The following is a 24426-nucleotide window of genomic DNA, read 5'->3' as shown; positions in this document are numbered from 1 at the left end:
GAAACGTCCCAATTGCCCTGCCAAGCCTCGAGGAGAATCCCGAGTTGTCCCTCGCAACTAGGCAGGAGTACTGACGTGGCTGAACAAACACGTGTGTGGAAGGGCCATCCCCGTCATAACTCGAGAATATACCCCAGGTTCCCGCCGCAACTCGAGAAAAACCATGAGACTTCCCCATCGCCGCGAGATGAGACTCGATTCTCCTGCACTGCATGCAGAGCAATTCCGTGTTGCACATCAAACATGAAAGGAGCCTTGATTTTCTTGATGGCACTCCAGAGAAACCCCAAGAACACTGTTTCCAGGCTAGAGGGATCCTGAGGTCACTGTAGCAACACGAAAGTGCTCCGTGGACCAAAAATCAACTCGAGATGAGAGGGTAGTCCCTGGCTTCGACTCCAGAGGAATATCACCTTACCACAAGCACCTCAAGAGTAGGCTTCTCTCAGCTCTAGGTATGTGAGAGGGACCCTGAGTTTGCGGCCTCAAGTGGAATGGACACCGTGATGCCCTGGCTCGAAATAAGGCCGGATATCCCTGCAGTGACTTGAATGCAGGCTCGTCTTGCATCTCCCAAGACGAAAGGATGTCTGAATCCCCTGTGGAGACCACAGAGAAAGACCTAGTTCCCCACCTCATCGCGACCGGAGGCCTCACATCCTTTGAAAACTCCAGAGGTACGCGGAGATCAGTGCCTCCAAAGGAGACGATGCCTGACTCCTCGTGAAACTTGATAGGAGTCCGAGGATTCCTGTGGCACGTGGAAAGGGACGCTTGGTCTACCGCCACAGATGAAGAGGCGTCCCAATTGCCCTGCCCAGCCTCGAGGAGAATCCCGAGTTGTCCCTCGCAACTAGGCAGGAGTCCTGACTTCGCTGAACAAACACGTGGGTGGAAGGGCCATCCCCGTCGCAACTCGAAAATAAACACCAGGTTCCCGCCGCAACGCGAGAAAAACCATGAGACTTCCCCGTCGCTGCGAGAAGAGGCCCGATTCCCCTGCACTGCGTGCAGAGCCATTCCGTGTTGCACATCACACATGAAAGGAGCCGTGATTTCCTTGATGGCATTCCAGAGAAACCCCAAGAACACTGTTTCAAGGCTAGAGGGATCCTGAGGTCACTGTAGCAACACGAAAGAGCTCCGTGGACCAAAAATCTACTCGAGATGAGGGGTTAGTCCCTGGCTTCGACTCCAGAGGAATACCACCTTACCACAAGCACCTCAAGATGAGGCTTCTCTCAGCTCTAGGTATGTGAGAGGGACCCTGAGTTTGCAACCTCCAGTCGAATAGACACCATGATGGCCTGACTCGAAATAAGGCCGGATATCCCTGCAGTGACTTGAATGCAGGCTCGTCTTGCATCTCCCAAGACGAAAGGGTGTCTGAATCCTCTGTGGAGACCACAGAGAAAGACCTAGTTCCCAACCTCATCGCGACTGGAGGCCTCACATCCTTTGAAAATTTCAGAGGTACGCAGAGATCACTGCCTCCAAAGGAGACGATGCCTGACTCCTCGAGAAACTTGATAGGAGTCCCAGGATTCCTGTGGCACGTGGAAAGGGACCCTTGGTCTCGCCCCTCAGCTGGAGAGGCGTCCCAATTGCCCTGCCAAGCGTCGAGGAGAATCCCGAGTTGTCCCTCGCAACTAGGCAGGAGTCCTGCCATCGCTGAACAAACACTTGTGTGGAAGGGCCATCCCCGTCGTAACTCGAGAATATACCCCAGGTTCCCGCCGCAACTCGAGAAAAACCATGAGACTTCCCCCTCGCCGCGAGATGAGGCCCGATTCCCCTGCACTGCGTGCAGAGCAATTCCGAGTTGCACATCACACATGAAAGGAGCCTTGATTTCCTTGATGGCACTCCAGAGAAACCCCAAGAACACTGTTTCAAGGCTAGAGGCACCCTGAGGTCACTGTAGCAACACGAAAGAGCTCCGTGGACCAAAAATCAACTCGAGATGAGAGGTTAGTCCCTGGCTTCGACTCCAGAGGAATACCACCTTACCACAAGCACCTCAAGAGGAGGCTTCTCTCAGCTCTAGCTAAGTGAGAGGGACCCTGAGTTTGTGGTCTCAAGTGGAATGGACACCGCGATGCCCTGACTCGAAATAATGCCGGATATCCCTGCAGTGACTTGAATGCAGGCTCGTCTTGCATCTCCCAAGACGAAAGGATGTCTGAATCCCCTGTGGAGACCACAGAGAAAAACCTAGTTCCCCACCTCATCGCGACCGGAGGCCTCACATCCTTTGAAAACTCCAGAGGTACGCGGAGATCAGTGCCTCCAAAAGAGACGATGCCTGACTCCTCGTGAAACTTGATAGGAGTCCCAGGATTCCTGTGGCACGTGGAAAGGGACCCTTGGTTTCCCGCCTCTGCTGGAGAGGCGTTCCAATTGCCCTGCCAAGCCTCGAGGAGAATCCCGAGTTGTCCCTCGCAACAAGGCAGGAGTCCTGACGTCGCTGAAGAAACACGTGGGTGGAAGGGCCACCCCGTCGTAACTCGAGAATATACCCCAGGTTCTCGCCGCAACTCGAGAAAAACCATGATCCTTCCCCCTCGCCATGAGATGAGGCCCGATTCCCCTGCACTGCGTGTAGAGCAATTCCGTGTTGCACATCACACATGAAAGGAGCCTTGATTTCCTTGATGGCACTCCAGAGAAACCCCAAGAACACTGTTTCAAGGCTAGAGGGATCCTGAGGTCACTGTAGCAACAGGAAAGAGCTCCGTGGACCAAGAATCAACTCGAGATGAGAGGTTAGTCCCTGGCTTCGACTCCAGAGGAATACCACCTTACCACAAGCATCTCAAGAGGAGGCTTCTCTCAGCTCTACGTATGTGAGAGGGACCCTGATTTTGCGGCCTCAAGTGGAATGGACACTGCGATGCCCTGACGCAAAATAAGGCCGGATATCCCTGCAGTCACTTGAATGCAGGCTCGTCTTGCATCTCCCAAGACGAAAGGATGTCTGAATCCCCTGTGGAGACCACAGAGAAAGACCTAGTTCCCCACCTCATCGCCACCGGAGGCCTCACATCCTTTGAAAACTCCAGAGGTACGCGGAGATCAGTGCCTCCAAAGGAGACGATGCCTGACTCCTCGTGAAACTTGATTGGAGTCCCAGGATTCCTGTGGCACGTGGAAAGGGACCCTTGGTCTCCCGCCTCAGCTGGAGAGGCATCCCAATTGCCCTGCCAAGCCTCGAGGAGAATCCCGAGTTGTCCCTCGCAACTAGGCAGGAGTCCTGACGTCGCTGAACAAACACGTGGGTGGAAGGGCCATCCCTGTCGTAACTCGAGAATATACCCCAGGTTCCCGCCGCAACTCGAGAAATACCATGAGACTTCCCCCTCGCCGCGAGATGAGGCCCGATTCCCCTGCACTGCGTGCAGAGCAATTCCGTGTTGCACATCACACATGAAAGGAGCCTTGATTTCCTTGATGGCACTCCAGAGAAACCCCAAGAACACTGTTTCAAGGCTAGAGGCACCCTGAGGTCACTGTAGCAACACGAAAGAGCTCCGTGGACCAAAAATCAACTCGAGATGAGAGGGTAGTCACTGGCTTCGACTCCAGAGGAATACCACCTTACCACAAGCACCTCAAGAGGAGGCTTCTCTCAGCTCTAGCTAAGTGAGAGGGTCCCTGAGGTTGTGGCCTCAAGTGGAATGGACACCGCGACGCCCTGACTCGAAATAAGGCCGGATATCCCTGCAGTGACTTGAATACAGGCTCGTCTTGCATCTTCCAAGACGAAAGGATGTCTGAATCCCCTGTGGAGACCACAGAGAAAAACCTAGTTCCCCACCTCATCGCGACCGGAGGCCTCACATCCTTTGAAAACTCCAGAGGTACGCGGAGATCAGTGCCTCCAAAAGAGACGATGCCTGACTCCTCGTGAAACTTGATAGGAGTCCCAGGATTCCTGTGGCATGTGGAAAGGGACCCTTGGTCTCCCGCCTCAGCTGGAGAGGCGTCCCAATTGCCCTGCCAAGCCTCGAGGAGAATCCCGAGTTGTCCCTCGCAACTAGGCAGTAGTCCTGCCGTCGCTGAACAAACACGGGGGTGGAAGGGCCATCCCCGTCGTAACTCGAGAATATACCCCAGGTTCCCACCGCAACTCGAGAAAAACCATGAGACTTCCCACGCGCCGCTAGATGGGGCCCAATTCCCCTGCACTGCGTGTAGAGCAATTCCGTCTTGCACATCACACATGAAAGGAGCCTTGATTTCCTTGATGGCACTCCAGAGAAACCCCAAGAACACTGTTTCAAGGCTAGAGGGATCCTGAGGTCACTGTAGCAACACGAAAGAGCTCCGTGGACCAAAAATCAACTCCAGATGAGAGGGTAGTCCCTGGCTTCGACTCCAGAGGAATACCACCTTACCACAAGCACCTCAAGAGGAGGCTTCTCTCAGCTCTAGGTATGTGAGAGGGACCCTGAGTTTGCGGCCTCAAGTGGAATTGACACCGCGATTCCCTGACACGAAATAAGGCCGGATATCCCTGCAGTGACTTGAATGCAGGCTCGTCTTGCATCTACCAAGACGAAAGGATGTCTGAATCCCCTGTGGAGACCACAGAGAAAGACCTAGTTCCCCACCTCATCGCGACCGGAGGCCTCACATCCTTTGAAAACTCCAGAGGTACGCAGAGATCAGTGCCTCCAAAGGAGACGATGCCTGACTCCTCGTGAAACTTGATAGGAGTCCCAGGATTCCTGTGGCACGTGGAAAGGGAAACTTGGTCTCACCCCTCAGCTGGAGAGGCGTCCCAATTGCCCTGCCAAGCCTCGAGGAGAATCCCGAGTTGTCCCTCGCAACTAGGCAGGAGTTCTGCCGTCGCTGAACAAACACTTGTGTGGAAGGGACATCCCCGTCGTCACTCGAGAATATACCCCAGGGTCCCGCCGCAACTCGAGAAAAACCATGAGACTTCTCCCTCGCTGCGAGATGAGGCCCGATTCCCCTGCACTGCGTGCAGAGCAATTCCGTGTTGCACATCACACATGAAAGGAGCCTTGATTTCCTTGATGGCACTCCAGAGAAACCCCAAGAACACTGTTTCAAGGCTAGAGGCACCCTGAGGTCACTGTAGCAACACGAAAGAGCTCTGTGGACCAAAAATCAACTCGAGATGAGAGGTTAGTCCCTGGCTTCGACTCCAGAGGAATACCACCTTACCACAAGCACCTCAAGAGGAGGCTTCTCTCAGCTCTAGGTATGTGAGAGGGACCCTGAGTTTGCAGCCTCAAGTGGAATGGACACCGCGATGCCCTGACTTGAAATAAGGCCGGATATCCCTGCAGTGACTTGAATGCAGGCTCGTCTTGCATCTCCCAAGACGAAAGGATGTCTGAATCCCCTGTGGAGACCACAGAGAAAGACCTTGTTCCCCACCTCATCGCGACCGGAGGCCTCACATCCTTTGAAAACTCCAGAGGTACGCGGAGATCAGTGCCTCCAAAGGAGACGATGCCTGACTCCTCGTGAAACTTGTTAGGAGTCCCAGGATTCCTGTGGCACGTGGAAAGGGACACTTGGTCTCCCGCCTCAGCTGGAGAGGCGTCCCAATTGCCCTGCCATGCCTCGAGGAGAATCCCGAGTTGTCCCTCGCAACTAGGCAGGAGTCCTGACGTCGCTGAACAAACACGTGGGTGGAAGGGCAATCCCCATCGTAACTCGAGAATATACCCCAGGTTCCCGCCGCAACTCGAGAAAAACCATGAGACTTCCCCCTCTCCGCGAGATGAGGCCCGATTCCCCTACACTGCGTGCAGAGCAATTCCGTGTTGCACATCACACATGAAAGGAGCCTTGATTTCCTTGATGGCACTCCAGAGAAACCCCAAGAACACTGTTTCAAGGCTAGAGGGATCCTGAGGTCACTGTAGCAACACGAAAGAGCTCCGTGGACCACAAATCAACTGGAGATGAGAGGTTAGTCCCTGGCTTCGACTCCAGAGGAATACCACCTTACCACAAGCACCTCAAGAGGAGGCTTCTCTCAGCTCTAGGTATGTGAGAGGGACCCTGAGTTTGCGGCCTCAAGTGGAATGGACACTGTGATGCCCTGACTCGAAATAAGGCCGGATATCCCTGCAGTGACTTGAATGCAGGCTCGTCTTGCATCTCCCAAGACGAAAGGATGTCTGAATCCCCTGTGGAGACCACAGAGAAAGACCTAGTTCCCCACCTCATCGCGACCGGAGGCCTCACATCCTTTGAAAACTCCAGAGGTACGCGGAGATCAGTGCCTCCAAAGGAGACGATGCCTGATTCCTCGTGAAACTTGATAGGAGTCCCAGGATTCCTGTGGCACGTGGAAAGGAACCCTTGGTCTCCCGCCTCAGCTGGAGAGGCGTCCCAATTGCCCTGCCAAGCCTCGAGGAGAATCCCGAGTTGTCCCTCGCAACTAGGCAGGAGTCCTGCCGTCGCTGAACAAACACGTGTGTGGAAGGGCCATACCTGTCGTAACTCGAGAATATACCCCAGGTTCCCGCCGCAACTCGAGAAAAACCATGACACTTCCCACTCGCTGCGAGATGAGGCCCGATTCCCCGGCACTGCGTGCAGAGCAATTCCGTTTTGCACATCACACATGAAAGGAGCCTTGATTTCCTTGATGGCACTCCAGAGAAACCCCAAGAACACTGTTTCAAGGCTAGAGGGATCCTGAGGTCACTGTCGCAACACGAAAGAGCTCCCTGGACCAAAAATCAACTCGAGATGAGAGGTTAGTCCCTGGCTTCGACTCCAGAGGAATACCACCTTACCACAAGCACCTCAAGAGGAGGCTTCTCTCAGCTCTAGGTATGTGAGAGGGACCCTGAGCTTGCGGCCTCAAGTGGAATGGACACTGCGATGCCCTGACGCGAAGTAAGGCCGGATATCCCTGCAGTGACTTGAATGCAGGCTCGTCTTGCATCTCTCAAGACGAAAGGATGTCTGAATCCCCTGTGGAGACCACAGAGAAAGACCTAGTTCCCCACTACATGGCGACCAGAGGCCTCACATCCTTTGAAAACTTCAGAGGTACGCGGACATCAGTGCCTCCAAAGAAGACAATGCCTGACTCCTCGTGAAACTTGATAGGAGTCCCAGGATTCCTGTGGCACGTGGAAAGGGACCCTTGGTCTCCCGCCTCAGCTGGAGAGGCGTCCCAATTGCCCTGCCAAGCCTCGAGGAGAATCCCGAGTTGTCCCTCGAAACTAGGCAGGAGTTCTGCCATCGCTGAACAAACACTTGTGTGGAAGGGACATCCCCGTCGTCACTCGAGAATATACCCCAGGGTCCCGCCGCAACTCGAGAAAAACCATGAGACTTCCCCATCGCCGCGAGATGAGGCTCGATTCTCCTGCACTGCATGCAGAGCAATTCCGTGTTGCACATCAAACATGAAAGGAGCCTTGATTTCCTTGATGGCACTCCAGAGAAACCCCAAGAACACTGTTTCCAGGCTAGAGGGATCCTGAGGTCACTGTAGCAACACGAAAGTGCTCCGTGGACCAAAAATCAACTCGAGATGAGAGGGTAGTCCCTGGCTTCGACTCCAGAGGAATATCACCTTACCACAAGCACCTCAAGAGTAGGCTTCTCTCAGCTCTAGGTATGTGAGAGGGACCCTGAGTTTGCGGCCTCAAGTGGAATGGACACCGTGATGCCCTGGCTCGAAATAAGGCCGGATATCCCTGCAGTGACTTGAATGCAGGCTCGTCTTGCATCTCCCAAGATGAAAGGATGTCTGAATCCCCTGTGGAGACCACAGAGACAGACCTAGTTCCCCACCTCATCGCGACCGGAGGCCTCACATCCTTTGAAAACTCCAGAGGTACGCGGAGATCAGTGCCTCCAAAGGAGACGATGCCTGACTCCTCGTGAAACTTGATAGGAGTCCGAGGATTCCTGTGGCACGTGGAAAGGGACGCTTGGTCTACCGCCACAGATGAAGAGGCGTCCCAATTGCCCTGCCCAGCCTCGAGGAGAATCCCGAGTTGTCCCTCGCAACTAGGCAGGAGTCCTGACTTCGCTGAACAAACACGTGGGTGGAAGGGCCATCCCCGTCGCAACTCGAAAATAAACCCCAGGTTCCCGCCGCAACGCGAGAAAAACCATGAGACTTCCCCGTCGCTGCGAGAAGAGGCCCGATTCCCCTGCACTGCGTGCAGAGCCATTCCGTGTTGCACATCACACATGAAAGGAGCCGTGATTTCCTTGATGGCATTCCAGAGAAATACCAAGAACACTGTTTCAAGGCTAGAGGGATCCTGAGGTCACTGTAGCAACACGAAAGAGCTCCGTGGACCAAAAATCTACTCGAGATGAGGGGTTAGTCCCTGGCTTCGACTCCAGAGGAATACCACCTTACCACAAGCACCTCAAGATGAGGCTTCTCTCAGCTCTAGGTATGTGAGAGGGACCCTGAGTTTGCAACCTCCAGTCGAATAGACACCATGATGGCCTGACTCGAAATAAGGCCGGATATCCCTGCAGTGACTTGAATGCAGGCTCGTCTTGCATCTCCCAAGACGAAAGGGTGTCTGAATCCCCTGTGGAGACCACAGAGAAAGACCTAGTTCCCAACCTCATCGCGACTGGAGGCCTCACATCCTTTGAAAATTTCAGAGGTACGCAGAGATCAGTGCCTCCAAAGGAGACGATGCCTGACTCCTCGAGAAACTTGATAGGAGTCCCAGGATTCCTGTGGCACGTGGAAATGGACCCTTGGTCTCGCCCCTCAGCTGGAGAGGCGTCCCAATTGCCCTGCCAAGCGTCGAGGAGAATCCCGAGTTGTCCCTCGCAACTAGGCAGGAGTCCTGCCGTCGCTGAACAAACACTTGTGTGGAAGTTCCATCCCCGTCGTAACTCGAGAATATACCCCAGGTTCCCGCCGCAACTCGAGAAAAACCATGAGACTTCCCCCTCGCCGCGTGATGAGACCCGATTCCCCTGCACTGCGTGCAGAGCAATTCCGAGTTGCACATCACACATGAAAGGAGCCTTGATTTCCTTGATGGCACTCCAGAGAAACCCCAAGAACACTGTTTCAAGGCTAGAGGCACCCTGAGGTCACTGTAGCCACACGAAAGAGCTCCGTGGACCAAAAATCAACTCGAGATGAGAGGTTAGTCCCTGGCTTCGACTCCAGAGGAATACCACCTTACCACAAGCACCTCAAGAGGAGGCTTCTCTCAGTTCTAGCTAAGTGAGAGGGACCCTGAGTTTGTGGTCTCAAGTGGAATGGACACCGCGATGCCCTGACTCGAAATAATGCCGGATATCCCTGCAGTGACTTGAATGCAGGCTCGTCTTGCATCTCCCAAGACGAAAGGATGTCTGAATCCCCTGTGGAGACCACAGAGAAAAACCTAGTTCCCCACCTCATCGCGACCGGAGGCCTCACATCCTTTGAAAACTCCAGAGGTACGCGGAGATCAGTGCCTCCAAAAGAGACGATGCCTGACTCCTCGTGAAACTTGATAGGAGTCCCAGGATTCCTGTGGCACGTGGAAAGGGACCCTTGGTTTCTCGCCTCAGCTGGAGAGGCGTTCCAATTGCCCTGCCAAGCCTCGAGGAGAATCCCGAGTTGTCCCTCGCAACTAGGCAGGAGTCCTGACGTCGCTGAAGAAACACGTGGGTGGAAGGGCCATCCCCGTCGTAACTCGAGAATATACCCCAGGTTCTCCCCGCAACTCGAGAAAAACCATGATCCTTCCCCCTCGCCGTGAGATGAGGCCCGATTCCCCTGCACTGCGTGTAGAGCAATTCCGTGTTGCACATCACACATGAAAGGAGCCTTGATTTCCTTGATGGCACTCCAGAGAAACCCCAAGAACACTGTTTCAAGGCTAGAGGGATCCTGAGGTCACTGTAGCAACATGAAAGAGCTCCGTGGACCAAGAATCAACTCGAGATGAGAGGTTAGTCCCTGGCTTCGACTCCAGAGGAATACCACCTTACCACAAGCATCTCAAGAGGAGGCTTCTCTCAGCTCTAGGTATGTGAGAGGGACCCTGAGTTTGCGGCCTCAAGTGGAATGGACACCGTGATTCCCTGACTCGAAATAAGGCCGGATATCCCTGCAGTGACTTGAATGCAGGCTCGTCTTGCATCTCCCAAGATGAAAGGATGTCTGAATCCCCTGTGAAGACCACAGAGAAAGACCTAGTTACCGACCTCATCGCGACCGGAGGACTCACATCCTTTGAAAACTCCAGAGGTACGCGAAGATCAGTGCCTCCAAAGGAGACGATGCCTGACTCCTCGTGAAACTTGATAGGAGTTCCAAGATTCCTGTGGCACATGGAAATGGACCCTTGGTCTCCCGCCTCAGATGGAGAAGCGTCCCAATTGCCCTGCCAAGCCTCGAGGAGAATCCCGAGTTGTCCCTCGCAACTAGGCAGGAGTCCTGACGTGGCTGAACAAACACGTGGGTGAGAGGGCCATCTCCGTCATAACTCGAGAATATACCACAGGTTTCCGCCGCAACTCGAGAAAAACCATGAGACTTCCCCATCGCCGCGAGATGAGGCTCGATTCTCCTGCACTGCATGCAGAGCAATTCCGTGTTGCACATCAAACATGAAAGGAGCCTTGATTTTCTTGATGGCACTCCAGAGAAACCCCAAGAACACTGTTTCCAGGCTAGAGGGATCCTGAGGTCACTGTAGCAACACGAAAGAGCTCCGTGGACCAAAAATCTACTCGAGATGAGGGGTTAGTCCCTGGCTTCGACTCCAGAGGAATACCACCTTACCACAAGCACCTCAAGATGAGGCTTCTCTCAGCTCTAGGTATGTGAGAGGGACCCTGAGTTTGCAACCTCCAGTCGAATAGACACCATGATGGCCTGACTCGAAATAAGGCCGGATATCCCTGCAGTGACTTGAATGCAGGCTCGTCTTGCATCTCCCAAGACGAAAGGGTGTCTGAATCCCCTGTGGAGACCACAGAGAAAGACCTAGTTCCCAACCTCATCGCGACTGGAGGCCTCACATCCTTTGAAAATTTCAGAGGTACGCAGAGATCAGTGCCTCCAAAGGAGACGATGCCTGACTCCTCGAGAAACTTGATAGGAGTCCCAGGATTCCTGTGGCACGTGGAAAGGGACCCTTGGTCTCGCCCCTCAGCTGGAGAGGCGTCCCAATTGCCCTGCCAAGCGTCGAGGAGAATGCCGAATTGTCCCTCGCAACTAGGCAGGAGTCCTGAAGTCGCTGAACAAACATGTGGGTGGAAAGGGCATCGCCATCGGAACTCGAGAATATACCCCAGGTTCCCGCCGCAACTCGAGAAAAACCATGAGACTTCCCCCTCGCCGCGAGATGAGGTCCGATTCCCCTGCACTGCGTGCAGAGCAATTCCGTGTTGCACATCACACATGAAAGGAGCCTTGATTTCCTTGATGGCACTCCAGAGAAACCCCAAGAACACTGTTTCAAGGCTAGAGGGATCCTGAGGTCACTGTAGCAACCCGAAAGAGCTCCGTGGACCAAAAATCAACTCGAGATGAGAGGTTAGTCCCTGGCTTCGACTCCAGAGGAATACCACCTTACCACAAGCACCTCAAGAGGAGGCTTCGCTCAGCTCTAGCTATGTGAGAGGGACCCTGAATTTGCAGCCTCAAGTGGAATGGACACCGCGAAGCCCTGACTCGAAATAAGGCCGGATATCCCTGCAGTGACTTGAATGCAGGCTCGTCTTGCATCTACAAAGACGAAAGGATATCTGAATCCCCTGTGGAGACCACAGAGAAAGACCTAGTTCCCCACCACATCGCGACCGGAGGCCTCACATCCTTTGAAAACTCCAGAGGTACGCGGAGATCAGTGCCTCCAAAGGAGACGATGCCTGACTCCTCGTGAAACTTGATAGAAGTCCCAGGATTCCTGTGGCACGTGGAAAGGGACCCTTGGTCTCCCGCCTCAGCTGGAGAGGCGTCCCAATTGCCCTGCCAAGCCTCGAAGAGAATACCGAGTTGTCCCTCGCAACTAGGCAGGAGTCCTGACGTCGCTGAACAAACACGTGTGTGGAAGGGCCATCCCCTTCGTAACTCGAGAATATACCCCAGGTTCCCGCCGCAACTCGAGAAAAACCATGAGACTTCCCCCTCGCAGCGAGATGAGGCCCGATTCCCCTGCACTGCGTGCAGAGCAATTCCGTGTTGCACATCACACATGAAAGGAGCCTTGATTTCCTTGATGGCACTCCAGAGAAACCCCAAGAACACTGTTTCAAGGCTAGAGGGATCCTGAGGTCACTGTAGCAACACGAAAGAGCTCCGTGGACCACAAATCAACTGGAGATGAGAGGTTAGTCCCTGGCTTCGACTCCAGAGGAATACCACCTTACCATAAGCACCTCAAGAGGAGGCTTCTCTCAGCTCTAGGTATGTGAGAGGGACCCTGAGTTAGCGGCCTCAGGTGGAATGGACACCGCTATGCCCTGACTCGAAATAAGGCCGGATATCCATGCAGTGACTTGAATGCAGGCTCGTCTTGCATCTCCCAAGACGAAAGGATGTCTGAATCCCCTGTGGAGACCACAGAGAAAGACCTAGTTCCCCACTTCATCGCGACCGGAGGCCTCACATCCTTTGAAAACTCCAGAGGTACGCGGAGATCAGTGCCTCCAAAGGAGACGATGCCTGACTCCTCGTGAATCTTGATAGGAGTCCCAGGATTCCTGTGACACGTGGAAAGGGACCCTTGGTCTCCCGCCTCAGCTGGAGAGGCGTCCCAATTGCCCTGCCAAGCCTCGAGGAGATTCCCGAATTGTCCCTCGCAACTAGGCAGGAGCCCTGACGTGGCTGAACAAACACGTGGGTGGAAGGGCCATCCCCGTCGTAACTCGAGAATATACCCCAGGTTCCCGCCGCAAATCGAGAAAAACCATGAGACTTCCCCCTCGCCGCGAGATGAGGCCCGATCCCCCTACACTGCGTGCAGAGCAATTCCGAGTTGCACATCACACATGAAAGGAGCCTTGATTTCCTTGATGGCACTCCAGAGAAACCCCAAGAACACTGTTTCAAGGCTAGAGGCACCCTGAGGTCACTGTAGCCACACGAAAGAGCTCCGTGGACCAAAAATCAACTCGAGATGAGAGGTTAGTCCCTGGCTTCGACTCCAGAGGAATGCCACCTTACCGCAAGCACCTCAAGAGGAGGCTTCTCTCAGCTCTAGCTAAGTGAGAGGGAACCTGAGTTTGTGGTCTCAAGTGGAATGGACACCGCGATGCCCTGACTCGAAATAAGGCCGGATATCCCTGCAGTGACTTGAATGCAGGCTCGTCTTGCATCTCCCAAGACGAAAGGATGTCTGAATCCCCTGTGGAGACCACAGAGAAAAACCTAGTTCCCCACCTCATCGCGACCGGAGGCCTCACATCCTTTGAAAACTCCAGAGGTACGCGGAGATCAGTGCCTCCAAAAGAGACGATGCCTGACTCCTCGTGAAACTTGATAGGAGTCCCAGGATTCCTGTGGCACGTGGAAAGGGACCCTTGGTTTCTCGCCTCAGCTGGAGAGGCGTTCCAATTGCCCTGCCAAGCCTCGAGGAGAATCCCGAGTTGTCCCTCGCAACTAGGCAGGAGTCCTGAAGTCGCTGAACAAACATGTGGGTGGAAGGGGCATCGCCATCGGAACTCGAGAATATACCCCAGGTTCCCGCCGCAACTCGAGAAAAACCATGAGACTTCCCCCTCGCCGCGAGATGAGGTCCGATTCCCCTGCACTGCGTGCAGAGCAATTCCGTGTTGCACATCACACATGAAAGGAGCCTTGATTTCCTTGATGGCACTCCAGAGAAACCCCAAGAACACTGTTTCAAGGCTAGAGGGATCCTGAGGTCACTGTAGCAACCCGAAAGAGCTCCGTGGACCAAAAATCAACTCGAGATGAGAGGTTAGTCCCTGGCTTCGACTCCAGAGGAATACCACCTTACCACAAGCACCTCAAGAGGAGGCTTCGCTCAGCTCTAGCTATGTGAGAGGGACCCTGAATTTGCAGCCTCAAGTGGAATGGACACCGCGAAGCCCTGACTCGAAATAAGGGCGGATATCCCTGCAGTGACTTGAATGCAGGCTCGTCTTGCATCTACAAAGACGAAAGGATATCTGAATCCCCTGTGGAGACCACAGAGAAAGACCTAGTTCCCCACCACATCGCGACCGGAGGCCTCACATCCTTTGAAAACTCCAGAGGTACGCGGAGATCAGTGCCTCCAAAGGAGACGATGCCTGACTCCTCGTGAAACTTGATAGAAGTCCCAGGATTCCTGTGGCACGTGGAAAGGGACCCTTGGTCTCCCGCCTCAGCTGGAGAGGCGTCCCAATTGCCCTGCCAAGCCTCGAAGAGAATACCGAGTTGTCCCTCGCAACTAGGCAGGAGTCCTGACGTCGCTGAACAAACACGTGTGTGGAAGGGCCATCCCGTTCGTAACTCGAGAATATACCCCAGGTTCCCGCCGCAACTCGAGAAAAACCATGAGACTTCCCCCTCGCAGCGAGATGAGGCCCGATTCCCCTGCACTGCGTGCAGAGCAATTCCGTGTTGCACATCACACATGAAAGGAGCCTTGATTTCCTTGATGGCACTCCAGAGAAACCCCAAGAACACTGTTTCAAGGCTAGAGGGATCCTGAGGTCACTGTAGCAACACGAAAGAGCTCCGTGGACCACAAATCAACTGGAGATGAGAGGTTAGTCCCTGGCTTCGACTCCAGAGGAATACCACCTTACCATAAGCACCTCAAGAGGAGGCTTCTCTCAGCTCTAGGTATGTGAGAGGGACCCTGAGTTAGCGGCCTCAGGTGGAATGGACACCGCTATGCCCTGACTCGAAATAAGGCCGGATATCCATGCAGTGACTTGAATGCAGGCTCGTCTTGCATCTCCCAAGACGAAAGGATGTCTGAATCCCCTGTGGAGACCACAGAGAAAGACCTAGTTCCCCACCTCATCGCGACCGGAGGCCTCACATCCTTTGAAAACTCCAGAGGAACGAGGAGATCAGTGCCTCCAAAGGAGACGATGCCTGACTCCTCGTGAATCTTGATAGGAGTCCCAGGATTCCTGTGAAAGGTGGAAACGACCCTTGGTCTCCCGCCTCAGCTGGAGAGGCGTCCCAATTGCCCTGCCAAGCCTCGAGGAGATTCCCGAATTGTCCCTCGCAACTAGGCAGGAGCCCTGACGTGGCTGAACAAACACGTGGGTGGAAGGGCCATCCCCGTCGTAACTCGAGAATATACCCCAGGTTCCCGCCGCAACTCGAGAAAAACCATGAGACTTCCCCCTCGCCGCGAGATGAGGCCCGATCCCCCTACACTGCGGGCAGAGAAATTCCGTGTTGCACATCACACATGAAAGGAGCCTTGATTTCCTTGATGGCACTCCAGAGAAACCCCAAGAACACTGTTTCCAGGCTAGAGGGATCCTGAGGTCACTGTAGCAACACGAAAGAGATCCGTGGACCAAAAATCAACTCGAGATGAGAGGTTAGTCCCTGGCTTCGACTCCAGAGGAATACCACCTTACCACAAGCACCTCAAGAGGAGGCTTCTCTCAGCTCTAGGTCTGTGAGAGGGACCCTGAGTTTGCAGCCTCAAGTGGAATGGACACCACGATGCCCTGACTCGAAATAAGGCCGGATATCCCTGCAGTGACTTGAATGCAGGCTCGTCTTGCATCTCCCAAGACGAAAGGATGTCTGAATCCCCTGTGGAGACCACAGAGAAAGACCTAGTTTCCCACCTCATCGCGACCGGAGGCCTCAAATCCTTTGATAACTCCAGAGGTACGCGGAGATCAGTGCCTCCAAAGGAGACGATGCCTGACTCCTCGTGAAACTTGATAGGAGTCCCAGGATTCCTGTGGCACGTGGAAAGGGACCCTTGGTCTCCCGCCTCAGCTGGAGAGGCGTCCCAATTGCCCTGCCAAGCCTCGAGGAGAATCCCGAGTTGTCCCTCGCAACTAGGCAGGAGTCCTGCGGTCGCTGAACAAACACGTATGTGGAAGGGCCATCCCCGTAGTAACTCGAGAATATACACCAGGATCCCGCCGCAACTCGAGAAAAACCATGAGACTTCCCCCTCGCCGCGAGATGAGGCCTGATTCCCCTGCCCTGCATGCAGAACAATTCCGTGTTGCACATCACACATGAAAGGAGCCTTGATTTCCTTGATGGCACTCCAGAGAAACCCCAAGAACACTGTTTCAAGGCTAGAGGGATCCTGAGGTCACTGTAGCAACACGAAAGAGCTCCATGGACCAAAAATCAACTCGAGATGAGAGGTTAGTCCCTGGCTTCGACTCCAGAGGAATACCACCTTACCACAAGCACCTCAAGAGGAGGCTTCTCTCAGCTCTAGGTATGTGAGAGGGACCCTGAGTTTGTGGCCTCAAATCGAATGGACACCGCGATGCCCTGACTCGAAATAAGGCCGGATATCCCTGCAGTGACTTGAATGCAGGCTCGTCTTGCATCTCCCAAGACCAAAGGATGTCTGAATCCCCTGTTGAGACCACAGAGAAAGACCTAGTTCCCCACCTCATGGCGACCGGAGGCCTCACATCCTTTGAAAACTCCAGAGGTACGCGGAGATCAGTGCCTCCAAAGGAGACGATGCCTGACTCCTCGTGAAACTTGATAGGAGTCCCAGGATTCCTGTGGCACGTGGAAAGGGACCCTTGGTCTCCCGCCTCAGCTGGAGAGGGGTCCCAATGGCCCTGCCAAGCCTCGAGGAGAATCCCGAGTTGTCCCTCGCAACTAGGCAGGAGTCCTGACGTCGCTGAACAAACACGTGTGTGGAAGGGCCATCCCCGTCGTAACTCCAGAATATACCCCAGGTTCCCGCCGCAACTCGAGAAAAACCATGAGACTTCCCCCTCGCCGCGAGATGAGGCCCGATTCCCCTGCACTGCGTGCAGAGCAAATCCGTGTTGCACATCACACATGAAAGGAGCCTTGATTTCCTTGGTGGCACTCCAGAGAAACCCCAAGAACACTGTTGCAAGGCTAGAGGGATCCTGAGGTCACTGTAGCAACACGAAAGAGCTCCGTGGACCAAAAATCAACTCGAGATGAGAAGTTAGTCCCTGGCTTCGACTCCAGAGGAATACTACCTTACCACAAGCACCTCAAGAGGAGGCTTCTCTCAGCTCTAGGTATGTGAGAGGGACCCTGAGTTTGCGGCCTCAAGTGGAATCGACACCGCGATGCCCTGACTCGAAATAAGGCCGGATATCCCTGCAGTGACTTGAATGCAGGCTCGTCTTGCATCTCCCAAGACGAAAGGATGTCTGAATCCCCTGTGGAGACCACAGAGAAAGTCCTAGTTCCCCACCTCATCGCGACCGGAGGCCTCACATACTTTGAAAACTCCAGAGGTACGCGGAGATCAGTACTTCCAAAGGAGATGATGCCTGACTCCTCGTGAAACTTGATAGGAGTCCCAGGATTCCTGTGGCACGTGGAAAGGGACCCTTGGTCTCCCGCCTCAGCTGGAGAGGCGTACCAATTGCCCTGCCAAGCCTCGAGGAGAATCCCGAGTTGTCCCTCGCAACAAGGCAGGAGTCCTGCCCTCGCTGAACAAACACGTGGGTGGAAGGGCCATCCCCGTCGTAACTCGAGAATATACCCCAGGTTCCCACCGCAACTCGAGAAAAACCATGAGACTTCCCCCTCGCCGCGAGATGAGGCCCGATTCCCCTGCACTGCGTGCAGAGCAATTCCGTGTTGCACATCACACATGAAAGGAGCCTTGATTTCCTTGATGGCACTCCAGAGAAACCCCAAGAACACTGTTTCAAGGCTAGAGGGATCCTGAGGTCACTGTAGCAACAGGAAAGAGCTCCATGGACCAAAAATCAACTCGAGATGAGAGGTTAGTCCCTGGCTTCGACTCCAGAGGAATATCACCTTACCACAAGCACCTCAAGAGGAGGCTTCTCTCAGCTCTAGGTATGTGAGAGGGACCCTGAGTTTGCGGCCTCAAGTGGAATGGACACCGGGATGCCCTGACTCGAAATAAGGCCGGATATCCCTGCAGTGACTTGAATGCAGGCTCGTCTCGCATCTCCCAAGACGAAAGGATGTCTGAATCCCCTGTGGAGACCACAGAGAAAGTCCTAGTTCCCCACCTCATCGCGACCGGAGGCCTCACATCCTTTGAAAACTCCAGAGGTACGCGGAGATCAGTGCCTCCAAAGGAGACGATGCCTGAATCCTCGTGAAACTTGATAGGAGTCACAGGATTCCTTGGGCATGTGGAAAAGCACCCTTGGTCTCCCGCCTCAGCTGGAGAGGCGTCCCAATTGCCCTGCCAAGCCTCGAGGAGAATCCCGAGTTGTCCCTTGCAACTAGGCAGGAGTCCTGACGTCGCTGAACAAACACTTGGGTGGACGAGCCATCCCCATTGTAACTCGAGAATATACCCCAGGTTCCCGCCGCAACTCGAGAAAAACCATGAGACTTTCCCTTCGCCGCGAGATGAGGCCTGATTCCCCTGCACTGCGTGCAGAGCAATTCCGTCTTGCACATCACACATGAAAGGAGCCTTGATTTCCTTGATGGCACTCCAGAGAAACCCCAAGAACACTGTTTCAAGGCTAGAGGGATCCTGAGGTCACTGTAGCAACACGAAAGAGCTCCATGGACCAAAAATCAACTCGAGATGAGACGTTAGTCCCTGGCTTCGACTCCAGAGGAATACCACCTTACCACAAGCACCTCAAGAGGAGGCTTCTCTCAGCTCTAGGTATGTGAGAGGGACCCTGACTTTGCGGCCTCAAGTGGAATGGACACTGCGAAGCCCTGACGCAAAATAAGGCCGGATATCCCTGCAGTGACTTGAATGCAGGCTCGTCTTGCATCTCCCAAGATGAAACGATGTCTGAATCCCCTGTGGAGACCACAGAGAAAGACCTAGATCCCCACCTCATCGCGACCAGAGGCCTCACATCCTTTGAAAACTCCAGAGGTACGCGGAGTTCAGTGCCTCCAAAGGAGACGATGCCTGACTCCTCGTGAAACTTGATAGGAGTCACAGGATTCCTGTGGCACGTGGAAAGGGATCGTTGGTCTCCGGCCTCAGCTGGAGAGGCGTCCCAATTGCCCTGCCAAGCCTCGAGGAGAATCCCGAGTTGTCCCTCGCAACTAGGCAGGAGTCCTGACGTCGCTGAACAAACACGTGGCTGGAAGGGCCATCCCCGTCGTAACTCGAGAATATACCCCAGGTTCCCGCCGCAACTCGAGAAAAACCATGAGACTTCCCCCTCGCCGCGAGATGAGGCCCGATTCCCCTGCACTGCGTGCAGAGCAATTCCGTGTTGCACATCACACATGAAAGGAGCCTTGATTTCCTTGATGGCACTCCAGAGAAACCCCAAGAACACTCTTTCAAGGCTAGAGGGATCCTGAGGTCAGTGTAGCAACAGGAAAGAGCTCCGTGGACCAAAAATCAACTCGAGATGAGAGGTTAGTCCCTGGCTTCAACTCCAGAGGAATACCACCTTACCACAAGCACCTCAAGAGGAGGCTTCTCTCAGCTCTAGGTATGTGAGAGGGACCCTGAGTTTGCGGCCTCAAGTGGAATGGACACCGCGATGCCCTGACTCGAAATAAGGCCGGATATCCCTGCAGTGACTTGAATGCAGGCTCGTCTTGCATCTCCGAAGACGAAAGGATGTCTGAATCCCCTGTGGAGACCACAGAGAAAGACCTAGTTCCCCACCTAATGACGACCGGAGGCTTCAAATCCTTTGAAAACTCCAGAGGTACGCGGAGATCAGTGCCTCCAAAGGAGATGATGCCTGACTCCTCGTGAAACTTGATAGGAGTCCCAGGATTCCTGTGGCACGTGGAAAGGGACCCTTGGTCTCCCGCCTCAGCTGGAGAGGGGTCCCAATGGCCCTGCCAAGCCTCGAGGAGAATCCCGAGTTGTCCCTCGCAACTAGGCAGGAGTCCTGACGTCGCTGAACAAACACGTGTGTGGAAGGGCCATCCCCGTCGTAACTCCAGAATATACCCCAGGTTCCCGCCGCAACTCGAGAAAAACCATGAGACTTCCCCCTCGCCGCGAGATGAGGCCCGATTCCCCTGCACTGCGTGCAGAGCAAATCCGTGTTGCACATCACACATGAAAGGAGCCTTGATTTCCTTGGTGGCACTCCAGAGAAACCCCAAGAACACTGTTGCAAGGCTAGAGGGATCCTGAGGTCACTGTAGCAACACGAAAGAGCTCCGTGGACCAAAAATCAACTCGAGATGAGAAGTTAGTCCCTGGCTTCGACTCCAGAGGAATACTACCTTACCACAAGCACCTCAAGAGGAGGCTTCTCTCAGCTCTAGGTATGTGAGAGGGACCCTGAGTTTGCGGCCTCAAGTGGAATCGACACCGCGATGCCCTGACTCGAAATAAGGCCGGATATCCCTGCAGTGACTTGAATGCAGGCTCGTCTTGCATCTCCCAAGACGAAAGGATGTCTGAATCCCCTGTGGAGACCACAGAGAAAGTCCTAGTTCCCCACCTCATCGCGACCGGAGGCCTCACATACTTTGAAAACTCCAGAGGTACGCGGAGATCAGTACTTCCAAAGGAGATGATGCCTGACTCCTCGTGAAACTTGATAGGAGTCCCAGGATTCCTGTGGCACGTGGAAAGGGACCCTTGGTCTCCCGCCTCAGCTGGAGAGGCGTACCAATTGCCCTGCCAAGCCTCGAGGAGAATCCCGAGTTGTCCCTCGCAACAAGGCAGGAGTCCTGCCGTCGCTGAACAAACACGTGGGTGGAAGGGCCATCCCCGTCGTAACTCGAGAATATACCCCAGGTTCCCACCGCAACTCGAGAAAAACCATGAGACTTCCCCCTCGCCGCGAGATGAGGCCCGATTCCCCTGCACTGCGTGCAGAGCAATTCCGTGTTGCACATCACACATGAAAGGAGCCTTGATTTCCTTGATGGCACTCCAGAGAAACCCCAAGAACACTGTTTCAAGGCTAGAGGGATCCTGAGGTCACTGTAGCAACAGGAAAGAGCTCCATGGACCAAAAATCAACTCGAGATGAGAGGTTAGTCCCTGGCTTCGACTCCAGAGGAATATCACCTTACCACAAGCACCTCAAGAGGAGGCTTCTCTCAGCTCTAGGTATGTGAGAGGGACCCTGAGTTTGCGGCCTCAAGTGGAATGGACACCGGGATGCCCTGACTCGAAATAAGGCCGGATATCCCTGCAGTGACTTGAATGCAGGCTCGTCTCGCATCTCCCAAGACGAAAGGATGTCTGAATCCCCTGTGGAGACCACAGAGAAAGTCCTAGTTCCCCACCTCATCGCGACCGGAGGCCTCACATCCTTTGAAAACTCCAGAGGTACGCGGAGATCAGTGCCTCCAAAGGAGACGATGCCTGAATCCTCGTGAAACTTGATAGGAGTCACAGGATTCCTTGGGCATGTGGAAAAGCACCCTTGGTCTCCCGCCTCAGCTGGAGAGGCGTCCCAATTGCCCTGCCAAGCCTCGAGGAGAATCCCGAGTTGTCCCTTGCAACTAGGCAGGAGTCCTGACGTCGCTGAACAAACACTTGGGTGGACGAGCCATCCCCATTGTAACTCGAGAATATACCCCAGGTTCCCGCCGCAACTCGAGAAAAACCATGAGACTTTCCCTTCGCCGCGAGATGAGGCCTGATTCCCCTGCACTGCGTGCAGAGCAATTCCGTCTTGCACATCACACATGAAAGGAGCCTTGATTTCCTTGATGGCACTCCAGAGAAACCCCAAGAACACTGTTTCAAGGCTAGAGGGATCCTGAGGTCACTGTAGCAACACGAAAGAGCTCCATGGACCAAAAATCAACTCGAGATGAGACGTTAGTCCCTGGCTTCGACTCCAGAGGAATACCACCTTACCACAAGCACCTCAAGAGGAGGCTTCTCTCAGCTCTAGGTATGTGAGAGGGACCCTGACTTTGCGGCCTCAAGTGGAATGGACACTGCGAAGCCCTGACGCAAAATAAGGCCGGATATCCCTGCAGTGACTTGAATGCAGGCTCGTCTTGCATCTCCCAAGATGAAACGATGTCTGAATCCCCTGTGGAGACCACAGAGAAAGACCTAGATCCCCACCTCATCGCGACCAGAGGCCTCACATCCTTTGAAAACTCCAGAGGTACGCGGAGTTCAGTGCCTCCAAAGGAGACGATGCCTGACTCCTCGTGAAACTTGATAGGAGTCCCAGGATTCCTGTGGCACGTGGAAAGGGATCGTTGGTCTCCGGCCTCAGCTGGAGAGGCGTCCCAATTGCCCTGCCAAGCCTCGAGGAGAATCCCGAGTTGTCCCTCGCAACTAGGCAGGAGTCCTGACGTCGCTGAACAAACACGTGGCTGGAAGGGCCATCCCCGTCGTAACTCGAGAATATACCCCAGGTTCCCGCCGCAACTCGAGAAAAACCATGAGACTTCCCCCTCGCCGCGAGATGAGGCCCGATTCCCCTGCACTGCGTGCAGAGCAATTCCGTGTTGCACATCACACATGAAAGGAGCCTTGATTTCCTTGATGGCACTCCAGAGAAACCCCAAGAACACTCTTTCAAGGCTAGAGGGATCCTGAGGTCAGTGTAGCAACAGGAAAGAGCTCCGTGGACCAAAAATCAACTCGAGATGAGAGGTTAGTCCCTGGCTTCAACTCCAGAGGAATACCACCTTACCACAAGCACCTCAAGAGGAGGCTTCTCTCAGCTCTAGGTATGTGAGAGGGACCCTGAGTTTGCGGCCTCAAGTGGAATGGACACCGCGATGCCCTGACTCGAAATAAGGCCGGATATCCCTGCAGTGACTTGAATGCAGGCTCGTCTTGCATCTCCGAAGACGAAAGGATGTCTGAATCCCCTGTGGAGACCACAGAGAAAGACCTAGTTCCCCACCTAATGACGACCGGAGGCTTCAAATCCTTTGAAAACTCCAGAGGTACGCGGAGATCAGTGCCTCCAAAGGAGATGATGCCTGACTCCTCGTGAAACTTGATAGGAGTCCCAGGATTCCTGTGGCACGTGGAAAGGGACCGTTGGTCTCCCGCCTCAGCTGGAGAGGCGTCCCAATTGCCCTGCCAAGCCTCGAGGAGAATCCCGAGTTGTCCCTCGCAACTAGGCAGGAGTCCTGACGTCGCTGAACAAATACGTGGGTGGAATGGCCATCCCCGTCGTAACTCGAGAATATACCCCAGGTTCCCGCCGCAACTCGAGAAAAACCATGAGACTTCCCCCTCGCCGCGAGATGAGGCCCGATTCCCCTGCACTGCGTGCAGAGCAATTCAGTGTTGCACATCACACATGAAAGGAGCCTTGATTTCCTTGATGGCACTCCAGAGAAACCCCAAGAACACTGTTTCAAGGCTAGAGGGATCCTGAGGTCACTGTAGCAACAGGAAAGAGCTCCGTGGACCAAAAATCTACTCGAGATGAGAGGTTAGTCCCTGGCTTCGACTCCAGAGGAATACAACCTTACCACAAGCACCTCAAGAGGAGGCTTCTCTCAGCTCTAGGTATGTGAGAGGGACCCTGAGTTTGCGGCCTCAAGTGGAATGGACACCGCGATTCCCTGACTCGAAATAAGGCCGGATATCCCTGCAGTGACTTGAATGCAGGCTCGGCTTGCATCTCCCAAGACGAAAGGATGTCTGAATCCCCTGTGGAGACCACAGAGAAAGACCTAGTGCCCCACCTCATGGCGACCGGAGGCCTCACATCCTTTGAAAACTCCAGAGGTACGCGGAGATCAGTGCCTCCAAAGGAGATGATGCCTGACTCCTCGTGAAACTTGATAGGAGTCTCAGGATTCCTGTGCACGTGGAAAGGGACCCTTGGTCTCCCGCCTCAGCTGGAGAGGCGTCCCAGTTGCCCTGCGAAGCCTCGAGGAGAATCCCGAGTTGTCCCTCGCAACTAGGCAGGAGTCCTGACGTCGCTGAACAAACACGTGGTTGGAAGGGCCATCCCCGTCATAACTCGAGAATATACCCCAGGTTCCCGCCGCAACTCGAGAAAAACCATGAGACTTCCCCCTCGCCGCGAGATGAGGCCCGATTCCCCTGCACTGCGTGCAGAGCAAATCCGTGTTGCACATCACACATGAAAGGAGCCTTGATTTCCTTGATGGCACTCCAGAGAAACCCCAAGAACACTGTTTCAAGGCTAGAGGGATCCTGAGGTCACTGTAGCAACAGGAAAGAGCTCCGTGGACCAAAAATCTACTCGAGATGAGAGGTTAGTCCCTGGCTTCGACTCCAGAGGAATACCACCTTACCACAAGCACCTCAAGAGGAGGCTTCTCTCAGCTCTAGGTATGTGAGAGGGACCCTGAGTTTGCGGCCTCAAGTGGAATGGACACCGCGATGCCCTGACTCGAAATAAGGCCGGATATCCCTGCAGTGACTT

This window comes from Cervus elaphus, chromosome 10 (assembly GCF_910594005.1).
Source record: "Cervus elaphus chromosome 10, mCerEla1.1, whole genome shotgun sequence".
In the NCBI taxonomy this organism is placed as follows: Eukaryota; Metazoa; Chordata; class Mammalia; order Artiodactyla; family Cervidae; genus Cervus; species Cervus elaphus.
Note: the sequence above shows the minus strand (reverse complement) of the source record.